Source organism: Mustelus asterias, chromosome 26 (genome assembly GCF_964213995.1).
Source record: "Mustelus asterias chromosome 26, sMusAst1.hap1.1, whole genome shotgun sequence".
Classification (NCBI taxonomy): Eukaryota; Metazoa; Chordata; class Chondrichthyes; order Carcharhiniformes; family Triakidae; genus Mustelus; species Mustelus asterias.
In genome coordinates, this window is record NC_135826.1 from 27,336,334 (window position 1) to 27,347,664 (window position 11,331).

General features: G+C 46.0%; 1 non-coding gene across 1 annotated transcript; it reads left to right on the top strand.

Moving 5' to 3' along the window:
* Positions 1 to 10,681: 10,681 nt before the first annotated feature.
* Positions 10,682 to 10,763, top strand: trnas-gcu (transfer RNA serine (anticodon GCU)). The gene has a single exon. It is a non-coding gene; the product is annotated as a tRNA-Ser (tRNA).
* The last annotated feature ends 568 nt before the right edge of the window (positions 10,764 to 11,331 follow it).

Genomic DNA, 11,331 nt, shown 5'->3' on the forward strand with positions numbered 1-11,331 from the left:
ACGGGGATTCCTCTTCATTCAAATACAAGCTAGCCTTATGGTGCATTGCCATTGAGACTCAGGATTGATAGCAGGTAGTGACTAATTCTGTCACTATATTTGCTCCTTCCCATTCCGGCTGAGGGCCCTTCTTCTCAACCTTGCCCCTTGCCTGAGGTGTGGTGATCCTCAGGTTAAATCACTACCAGTCAGATCTCCCCCTCAAAGGGGAGAGCAGTCTATAGTCATCTGGGACTATGGCAACTTTACCTTTATCTTTCTATTTGCTCCTTCAGGTAACAATGCCTTGACTGCCTGTCTATAAGCATAAGCTGGTGTACTATAGAAGGGATCAGACCTGAACTGCAGGAGGGGCTGAAAATTCTAATTTCATTATATTCTTTGGAGAGATCAGGTTTGCTAATTGAGATGTTAAGATGTGTACAAGAATCATCTTGCTCTGTCTATATTCCTCTTCTTACTCAAATATGGGCAGACACTCAACTATATAACATCACATATAGTATTTGTGATGCAAGCTTTGTTTGAGGAACTGTACTTGAGATATTACAGCATTCAAAACTCTTCAATCATTGGTGACTTGCCAGTGTAGAGTGACAGCATTGCTGCTGACCCTGAGTAAGGTAGAACCTCACAATATCCAGTGGCTCTCTCACCAGTGTTCCAAGCACCATCAGATCTATGTGCATGTCGGAAGACACAGTTAGTGAATTTGAGAGGCATCACTGAATAAATCACAGTACATAGGTGAAGAAAATAGAATGGCATAAATCTGGATGACCTTGTGCCCATTATTAATGTTATTGTAGCTTTTGGACATCTCGCAGTGCAGGGAAGTTGAACAAAGACATTTTGCTATTCGGCGTAATAGCAACCAATGCATAAATCACCTATTTTGATACAAGTGGCAATCTTGACTGCAACTGGCAATGCATGCTCGACGTTACAGATTGGCAGCAGATGGCACAGCTCTACGATTGCCTTCTTGCCGTCCGAGAGCTCGCATACCGTTGGTCATTATCCAGTCGGTGTGGCAAGGCCAGCAGATATGATTGATGGCAAAATTGTGAGCACAAGCAGCCTAGCTGTGTTGGCAGCTGATGTCCCTGTCATGTCTTCTTTCATCTGGTGCCACTTCAACCATGAAATCTATCAACCATCATCAATTTTGCATTGACTTGTGAACTAGCATTAGACTCAAAAGCCTGCTGTTAGATGTATTGTCACTCTTTGAACTGAAGTGAATGCTTGTATTTTAAGAGCCCTTCAGAAATCTTCTTGATCCAGTAAAGTCCTGTAAATGTTCGAATTACAATAATCTCTCGTAAAATTGCAGACAATATTTGTACCTCTTGTTTCAACATAAGCACCCTAATATGTTCTATTGCCCAAAACATGGCAATAAAAACAGGTAATAAAATCCATTAACAAAAAGAATCCTTTGTCCATTGATAGTTGTCTTGCACACAATGCCTCTCTTTGTGTTTCCTTCACTTGGCCAAGCCTAGCAACTGAAAATCACACTTTTCCGATCATTTCTGTATTATTTTATTAAGATACTCTCATACAGCACTTTACACCAACTTAAAATGGTGTCGAAAATCTTGCAAACAGTGTACATAGAGTAGAGGTTCCAGCAAAACTCGAAATGTCGCCATTCCCCAAGTTGGCAAAATAGGCTCCCAACCACAGGTATCTCATAAGAAGCTAAGAATTTTCCATTCTGCTCGTGATGGTTCCAACCTTTGGTGGGAGCAGAAAATCCTGGCCTAGACTTTGAGCCTGCTCTGCCATCCAATAAGATCATGGCTGATCTTCAATGTCAGCACCACTTTATCACTTGATCCCCATATCCCTTGCTTCCCTTAGAGTTCAAAAATCCATTGATTTCCCATGACTGATCATCCACAGCCCTCTGGGGTGGAGAATTTCAAAGGTTCGCAATGAAGAAATTTCTCCTCACCTTAGTGAGCACGGGCAGCACGGTAGCACAGTGGTTAGCACTGCTGCTTCACAGCTCCAGGGTCCCGGGTTCGATTCCCGGCTCGGGTCACTGTCTGTGTGGAGTTTGCACATTCTCCTCGTGTCTGCGTGGGTTTCCTCCGGGTGCTCCGGTTTCCTCCCACAGTCCAAAGATGTGCAGGTTAGGTTGATTGGCCAGGTTAAAAATTTCCCCTTAGAGTCCTGAGATGCGTAGGTTAGAGGGATTAGCAGGTAAATATGTGGGGGTAGGGCCTGGGTGGGATTGTGGTCGGTGCAGACTCGATGGGCCGAATGGCCTCCTTCTGCACTGTAGGGTTTCTATGATTCTAGTCCAAAATGGCTGACCCTTTACCCTGTGTCTGCGACCCCAATTCTCGAATGTCTAGCCAAGGGAAACAGCCTCTCAGTATCTATCTTGGCAAGAAACCCATCTGGTTCACTAATGTCCTTCAGGGAAGGAAATCTGCTGTCCTTACTTGGTCTGGCCTACATGTGACACCAGATTCCAGCAATGTGGTTGACGCTCAACTGCCCTCGGCGACTAGGGATGGGCAATAAATGCTGGCCAGCCAGCGACGCTCGTGTCCCATGAATGAATAAAAAGCCCTTTCGGAATTTTATGTGTTTAAATGAGATGGCCTCACATTCTCCTAAACTCCTGTGAGTATAGACCCATTCTACACAGCCTCTCCTCATAAGGAACTCTTATCCCAACAATCAATCTAGTGAACCTTCATTGAAACTCCTCTCGGGCAAATATAACTTCCTTAGAGCGGTGGTGGGAAGTATTAAGTTGGAATTCCTGACTATTTATCCTTTTTTTACCAGCAAAGTCACATTGTCTTTGCTGAACTTGTGCCTGACAGCTGAGCTAAAATTCGCAACTGAGAGAAACTTGGGAGTGAATGCCTGCTAAAGGCGGGGGGAAGGGGGTAAAATTTGAAGGCTAATGCTCCAGCCTTGTGACAGAGTGCACTTGTGTCAAATGTTGAAGCAACCAGCGAAGATTAATGTCTACATTGACGGGTCTGTTGGTTGCTGCCTGTATATTAAATACTGAAAATTACAGTGTATAATGCTAACGCATAATGGAAAGAACAAACCTGCCTACCCTTTAGTCAGTCACGATGGTGTAATCCTTCAGCGGATTATGTTACAAAGAGATGTAATATCCTTCTGAGAATACCGTGCTCTCGCTAATGATGCTCTGCTGTGCAATGTGGAAGACTGCTAGCCGGCAGCGTCTCAACTGAAGCTGTCAACACATGTTAAAATCAGATTTAAAATAAATAGTGAAAGGGACAGAAATTGTATAAAATCAAAAGACACCCAGAAGTGAGCTGCAGACACGCAAGGATATTTAACCTTTTTGCTTATCTGCTATTTTATTGCTGACTGGTTTTACCAGGACAAATTAGCTAAACTGGGGGGATAGATCAGAGTATCCAACTACAAAATATTGAATACACAACCGTTATGAGACAGTATTTTTCAAGATTATTTCATTTTTTAAGCTGCTTTCACGTAGAGATCTGGTCACTCAGAAGTTATCACCAAAGTAGGTTAATAGATCATAAGTTCATAAGTTATAGGAGCAGAATTAGGCCATTCAGCCCATCGAGTCCGCTGCATCATTCGATCATGGTTGATATGCTCCTCATCCCCATTTTCCTGCCTTCTCCCCATAGCCTTTCAACCCATTACCAATTAAAAGTCTGTCTAACTCCTCCTTAAAGTTACTCAGTGTCCCAGCATCCACTGCACTTTGGGGTAGTGAATTCCACAATTCACAACCCTTTGAGAGGAATAGTTTCTCCTCAACTCTATTTTAAATTTGCCACCCTTATCTCGTCCTAGAATGCCCCACAAGAGGAAGCATCCGCTCCACGTCTACTTTATCCATAACTTTTATCAGATCATATACTCAATTTGATCTCCCATCATTCTGCTAAATTCCAGAGAGTATAGGCCTAAACTGTTCAATCTTTCTTCATACGACAAACCCCTCATCTCTGGAATCAATGATAAAACATAATCACTTTTACAAAAGACAAATGAAATTTTCCAAGCTGGATTTTTTTTAATACAATGCTGTTCAACACTTGCCAGAAGAGTCAGTCTAACAGCTAGCTGTTCCACAATAATTGAAAAAAATAATTAACTTTCAAAGAGTCAATATTTGCTGAACACTGGAGCAATCTATTTGTAATGACCTCAACGAGCCCCATGAGGTTGGCCTCTTGGAGTATGAGCTCCCTGATTGAGATAATGATTTCCTGCCCAATCAGGGAGTCCCACCCTCTATATATAATGAGGAGTGTCTGGCGCTCTGGGTTTTGACTTTGTACCTGAAGCACTCTTAGGAGTGGAGACAAGTTTGTAAATAAAGCTGGTGAAGGGACACTGGCCTCTGAGAAGGTATTTCGCTACTGTTGATGAAGAGATAGCAGAATGCCTGGTATTTAGCATTAGATCCACTCCAGGTTCAGGGCACGCAAGGAGGTTACTCAACAAGTGAACTTAACCCTTTGTAATAAAGAAAAACAGCTGAATGTCAAGAATGTTTCATTGACGTGAAGTAAATGTCAGTAGGAGAATGAACTGAGATAGCAGTTTCACTAAGCTGCATGGAAAGTCGACTCACCTCAATAAAACTGACATGTGCCAAAGAAAGAATGGCTGATTTGTGCTTTGTGAACTGTCTGGGGGAATTGGAGATTAATAGAATCATACACTGGAATTCTACCGCCCTGCCTGCCACTGAATCGGAGCGGGCGCGGGGCAAACAATGTAAATGTCTGTTGAATTCTGGTGGGATTTTCCGGTCTTGGGTCGAGCAAGGCCATAAAATCCCGCAGATAGAGTTTTTCAGCACAGAAAGAGGTCCTTCGGTCCATCATGTCTGCACTGACCATCAAGCGTCTATCTATTCTAATTCTATTTCCCAGCACTTGATCTGTAGCCTATATGTTTGGGAATTTCAAGTGGTCATCTAAATGCTTCTTAAATGTCTTGAGGGTTCCCGTCTCTACCACCCTTTCAGGCAGTGAGTTCCAGATTCCCACCGTCCTCTGGGTGAAAAGGTTTTCCCTCAAATCCCCTCTAAATCTCCGGCCCCTTGCATTAAATCTATGCCCCTTGGTTATTGACCCCTCTATAAAGGGGAAAGATTTCTTCCTATCTATGTCTCTGATAATTTTGTACACCTCAATCAGGCCCTCAGCCTTCTCTGCTCTAAGGAAAACAGCCGCAGCCTAACCAGCCTCACTCTATAGCTGAAACGCTCCAGCCCAGGCAACATCCTGGTGAATCTCCTCTGCACCCTGTCTAGTGCAATCACATCCTTCCTATACTGTGGTGACCAGAACTGCAAACAATACTCTAGCTGTGGCGTAACGAGTGTCTTATGCAGTAGCATCATAACCTCCCTGCTCCTTTATTTTATATCTCAGCTAATAAAGGCAAGGATCCCTTCTTAACCACTTTATCTACCTGTCCTGCTGCATGCATCCCAAGATTCCTCTGGTCCCCTGTATTCCTAGAATCCTGCCATTCAGCGTGTGCTCCTTTGCCTTGTTAACCCTCCCAAAATGCATCAGCTCACACTTTTCATGGTTAAATTCCACTTGCCACTGTTCTGCCCATCTAATCAGCCTGTCTATTCTGTCCTGTAATCCAAGGCTTCCCCCCTCACTATTTACCACCCCACCAAAAACAACTTTTGACCAATACTCTCTGCCCCCTGCCACTAAGCCAATTTTGGATCCAATTTGCAAATTGCCCTGGATCCCATGGGTTCTTACCTTCTTGATAAGAATCCCATGTGGGACCTTGAATTCTATGTAGACTACATCAACTGAACTGCCCTCATTTACGCTAATACTGGGAGCCCCATCAATTCTGTGAATTGTATCTAAGTACACATTTAACAGTGCAACCTGTAAAAGTATAGTGTTCTGTGGGTGGCGCGGTGGCACAGTGGTTAGCACCGCCAGGGACCTGGGTTCGATTCCTGGCTTGGGCCACTGTCTGTACGGAGTCTGCACGTTCTCTCCGTGTCTGCATGGGTTTCCTCAGGGTGCTCTGGTTTCCTCCCACAGTCCGAAAGACATGCTGGTTAGGTGCATTGGCCATGCTAAATTCTGCCTCTGTGTACCCGAACAGGTACCTTTGTCTGTACCTTTAAGACTTGATTAGCTGTAAAGGCTCACATTCCAATCATTATTCATGTAAATTGAGTTTGTGTCTTTGTGCCTTGTTTGTAATCAGAACTCCCACCCAACTGATGAAGGGACAGCCTGTTCCGAAAGCTCGTGGCTTTTGCTACCAAATAAACCTGTTGGACTTTAACCTGGTGTTGTTAAACTTCTTACTGTGTTTACCCGAACAGGTGCCAGAGTGCGGTGACTGGGGGGATTTTCACAATAACACCAACCGACTCAAGAACAGCTTTTTCCCTGCTGCCATCAGACTTTTGAATAGACCTACCTTGCATTAAGTTGATCTTTCTCTACACCCTAGCTAGGACTGTAACACTACATTCTGCACTCTCTCCTTTCCTTCTCTATGAACGGTATGCTTTGTCTGTGTAGCTCGCAAGAAACAATACTTTTCACGGCATACTAATACATGTGACAATAATAAAAAAAAACCTCATTGCAGTGTTAATGTAATAGATAATAAATAAACTTTAAAACTTAATAAAAAATTCTGGTTCAGCAATAAAATGCTAAATCAGTCGCTTAATTGTCACATACCCAAATGTGTCTGCAAGTGGAAATGAGGAGGAACTTCTCCTCCTTTTATTGATGAAGCCTTCTGCTACAGGGCCTTCAGTGAAGGGGGATCTCCCTCTGTGGCGGTGGAAGCCACCCTCCTGTCAAAGCAGAGATTAAAGCTGCATGGATAGAGGTAGTGCATAGAGTAGATAGTAGATGGGATCTCTTAAGTCCGAAGGACTCGCGGTGGGGGAGGGGCGGGGGGGAGGGGAGGAGGGGGCGGGTGGTGGGGAGGAGGGGAAATGAAGAAAAGTTTTATGGTATCTGGAAGTGCCAAGTATTCCCATCTTTGAATACATTATTTTGTCTTTCGGGAAATACTTCAAGTGCGCACAGCCAAATTTGAGAATTGCTGCATTCTCATGGAATAACAGACCAAAGGCAGAGACAAGTTTATCCCCTTTCCTGTGTATTCTTTGAATTGCAAATATTGTATGCACCGTTTCTGCATGACACACAGAACTATTCTCGACAACACATAAAGAGTGTGCTGTGAGCCATCACTGCCAGAATATAATACTGATGAAGAAAATGATTTTTAAGAAATGAGTTAAAGGAATATAATGCACAGAAAAACAAAGGCAGCTACAGAATAGCATGCTTTGTTTTATAGTTAATTGTTCTGTTGTCAAAAACAGTTTAAAGAAAAACAAATGTTGCTATGCGGTTAGCGGGAAGGTTTTGGGGAGAGAGGATCTGCAGCAACCAGGGTTATAATTGGGAGAACTTTCCAACTGTATAAAACGTCAGAAATCTGAAATCTTGAAGGGAAAAGCAGGTTGGTGGTGAACTTGGATTTTCTTGGAGACTAATCACACAGTTTCCGGGATTCTCGCAAAAAATTCGAAGTCCCCAATTCGCGTCAAATTGGGAGTAACTCCCATCGATTTCTTCAGCGGGATTTTCAAATTGAATCCCCGGCACTCTAACGGGATTCCCTCTGAAAATCAGGGGTCGGGGCCTATTCCCGCCCGAGAGGCCGGCAGCATAGCACGGAGCGCGCCACTGCGCAGGTACCGACCTGTCAGAACAGAGATTGGAGCATGCATAGTGACCCCGCATTGCCGGCCTCCCAATCACTGGTCTTGCAGAGCCCCCCAACCACCTGATCGCTGGCCTCTCAAAACTCCCTGGGACAACCCCAATGTTCCACTGTCTCATTCCCCCCCCCCCCCCACCCCCCCCCCCCCCCCCCCCCCCCCGCCCCAGCTCGGCCAGCCCCTATCTTTCTGACACTCCATCCAGCCCACCGCGATCTCCAAATCCCCCATGCAGTTTCGTATTTCCCACCCCACCCCTCCCGGACAGTCCCGACCCCCCTCGCGGACAGTCCCGACCCACAGCAGCCTTGACTACCCCCTCCCCCGCGCCCCCCCCCCAACACCTGGATGGCCAACCCAGCCCCAATCACTGTCCTCCCTCCCTCTGCCTGCAATCCCAAATGCAGGTGGCAGCGGGACCCCCTACCCCCACTGATTGTCTCCCCTGGCCCGGCTGCCTTGGCACTGGTGGGCAGTGCCAAAGTGCCCCATGGGCATTGCCAGTTTGCCCCTTGGGCAATGCCAGGGTGCCAGACTGGCACTGCCCAAGGGGCAACCGCCCACTTACCCCAACCTCCTGTGGGGGGGGGGGGGGGGGGCCTCAATGGCCTCTCTTCACTCCAGAGAGGTCAGCCGCCTGTTCCCCATGAGTGGGGAGCAGTTGTAATGAGAATGTCATCTTGTAACAATATGCTAATTACCTAATTACCGCTGGAGTGAAACATTCCTAGGGGGGGCGATGGGGGAGAACGCGAGTGGGCCTGGAGACTTCAGTCCCGGGCCTGCTATGATATGGAAGTGAAGATTTCTATAGGCTAATCAGCTTTGCACCGGTCTCGGCCGCCTGAGCAGCACAGCAGGCTGGGGGAATCATCCCCATGGTGTCCTGGAGGTACTGGTGTGGACCATTGCTCTTTCGTATTTTCATTCATGATCTAATTTGTTACAACCGGTCTCAAGGCGAGTATCCCAATTTGTTACGATCCCGGACAGGATATTCTGAAATGGTTATGCTGCCAGATGAGGAACTGGCTCCCCATCTTTATTCAAGCCCCCCGAATGGTTGGTGTGATGGACCTCAGTTGTGCCTTTGTCCTATATGGACCACCATTGTGTGTGCTTGTCATACCTGGACACATCTCCTTCCAGTTTGGGTCCTCTCCTCAGCACCTAGTATAAAGGTGGCTGTCTCCTCCCCCTTGTTCAGTCCAGGTCGGTTATTTGTTGGGATCTGCTCCTGATTCTGTTGTGAATAAAAGCCTACACTTATATTGGCATATCGGTAGTCTTTCGCCTTATTGATAGTGCATCAGTTGGTCACAATGAAGTTAATTTAAAAAGGATCCCTTGCCTGTGGATACCTTTTCCCAGTTGACTTAAAGAAAGAGTAATTTTATTCGTCCCTAAAACACGAGGAGAAAATAAGTTTTAAGTTTATTTATTAGTGTCACGGGTAGGCTAACATTAACGCTGCAATGAAGTTACTGTGAAAATCCCCTAGTCGCCACACTCCTGTTCGGGTACACTGAAGGAAAATTTAGCATGGCCAATGCACCCTAACCAGCACGTCTTTCGGACTGTGGGAGGAAACTAGAGCAACCGGAGGAAACCCACGCAGACACGGGGAGAACGTGCAGGCTCCACCCAGACAGGCACCCAAGCTGGGAATTGAACCCGGGCACCTGGTACTGTGAGGCAGCTTGAGAGAACAGTATAGCCTCCATTCAAAGTCTAATCTGGAAGATGGCATTTCTGAGAATGCAGCATTCCTTCGGTGCTGCTCTGGAGTCAGTGTCAGCCTAGATTTTTGATTTGTAACAAGATGAAGGAATTGTGTTGTGTGTGTGTGTTGGGATTGCAGGTTCTGGGGTACTCAAGGTGTGAGCGTTGCACCTCAGATGTCACCTCACCTGCCTTTGATGTCTGTCCTCCCATGAAACTGGGTGGTGAGCTACCAGCAAAGCCTCACAAAACCAGATGAGTGTATTTTGCGATGATGAAAACCTAAGCAGAGAGGAAAAGGTTTAGTCAGGTCATTTATTTTTCGTTTATACCCTGCGTGAGGTAGTGTCCTCCAAATAATATCATCAAAAGCCATTTCACATTGCCAGAGATTTAAACAGAGGAGTAACTGATTTCTAACAGTAAGACCTGCTTGGTTCACTGATCTGCTTGAACTATGGGATGTCCTTGGACTCCATTTTCTGCTAAAGTGCCTGTGCCAACAATTAATCATTGATGGAGGTTGTAAGCTTTATAAAAAGCTTTTATCATAATGTAATAGTTGAATAAGGTAATTAAGCATAAGAACAGGCGAGGCAGTCCTCAGAACATACAAGCTCTTTCTTCGTAAGACACATTAACAGATTGACAATTACAGAAACATTTTGCAGGCCAGTGTTGCATTGTGAGCTGAATTCTCGCAGACTGGTGGCCAGACTTTCCATCATATTTATCATACAAAAGAACACAATGGGCGAATTTTACCATCCCGCCCACCGCAGGAATCAGAGCGGGCGAGAGGCAGACCATGGAAAGATCCGTTCACCTTGGACGAGCGAGGTCGGACATGCCCATTATCTGTGGGGGCAACTTCAGTTTATCCCCCACCACAAAATAGGCAGGTTTGGGTCCGGTGGGATGTTAAAATGTTACAAATCTGAACCACGGCACAAAGCAGCCTCTATCTCACACGCAGTTTATACAGAGGCAGGTGGCCCACCTGCTCTCAGGTGGTGGGCGGGCATTTTAAATATTGTAATAAGGCTTGTAATAATAATTGTAATAATTGTGGGCAAATGGCGCAATGGAAAACGCGTATGACTGCGGATCAGAAGATTCCACGTTCGACTCCTGGCTGGCTCGCTTTAAATTTCTTATGACGAGGTGGCCGAATGGTTAAGGCAATGGACTGCTAATTCATTGTGCTCTGCACGTGTAGGTTCGAATCCTATCCTCATCGATGATGCATTTGGGTGGCGCGGTGGCACAGTGGTTAGCCCTGCTGCCTCACAGTGCCAGGGACCCAGGTTCAATTCTGGCCTCGGGTTGCTGTCTGTGTGGAGTTTGCACATTCTCCCCGTGTCTGCGTGAGTTTCCTCCGGGTGCTCCGGTTTCCTCCCACAGTCCAAAGCTGTGTGGGTCAGGTTGATTGGCCAAGCTCAATTGACCCTAGTGTCAGGGGATTAGCAGGGCAAATACATGGGGTTGCGGGATTAGGGCCTGGGTGGGATTGTGGTCAGTGCAGACTCGATGGGCCGAATGGCCTCCTTCCGCACTGTAGGGATTCTACGATTTCTATGAAGGCTGCACGCTTCACACTTAACCACAATTTTAAATTTAATCCTGCCCAGTGGAGTTCAGGAGCCTCAGGAAATCTGACATCTATCAACTCTGTCTACACTTCCCGCTGCCTCGGCAAAGCAGCCAGCATAATGAAGGACCTCACACACCCCGGACATTCTCTCTTCCATCTTCTTCCATCGGGTAAAAGATACAGAAGTCTGAGGTCACGTACCAACCGACTCAAG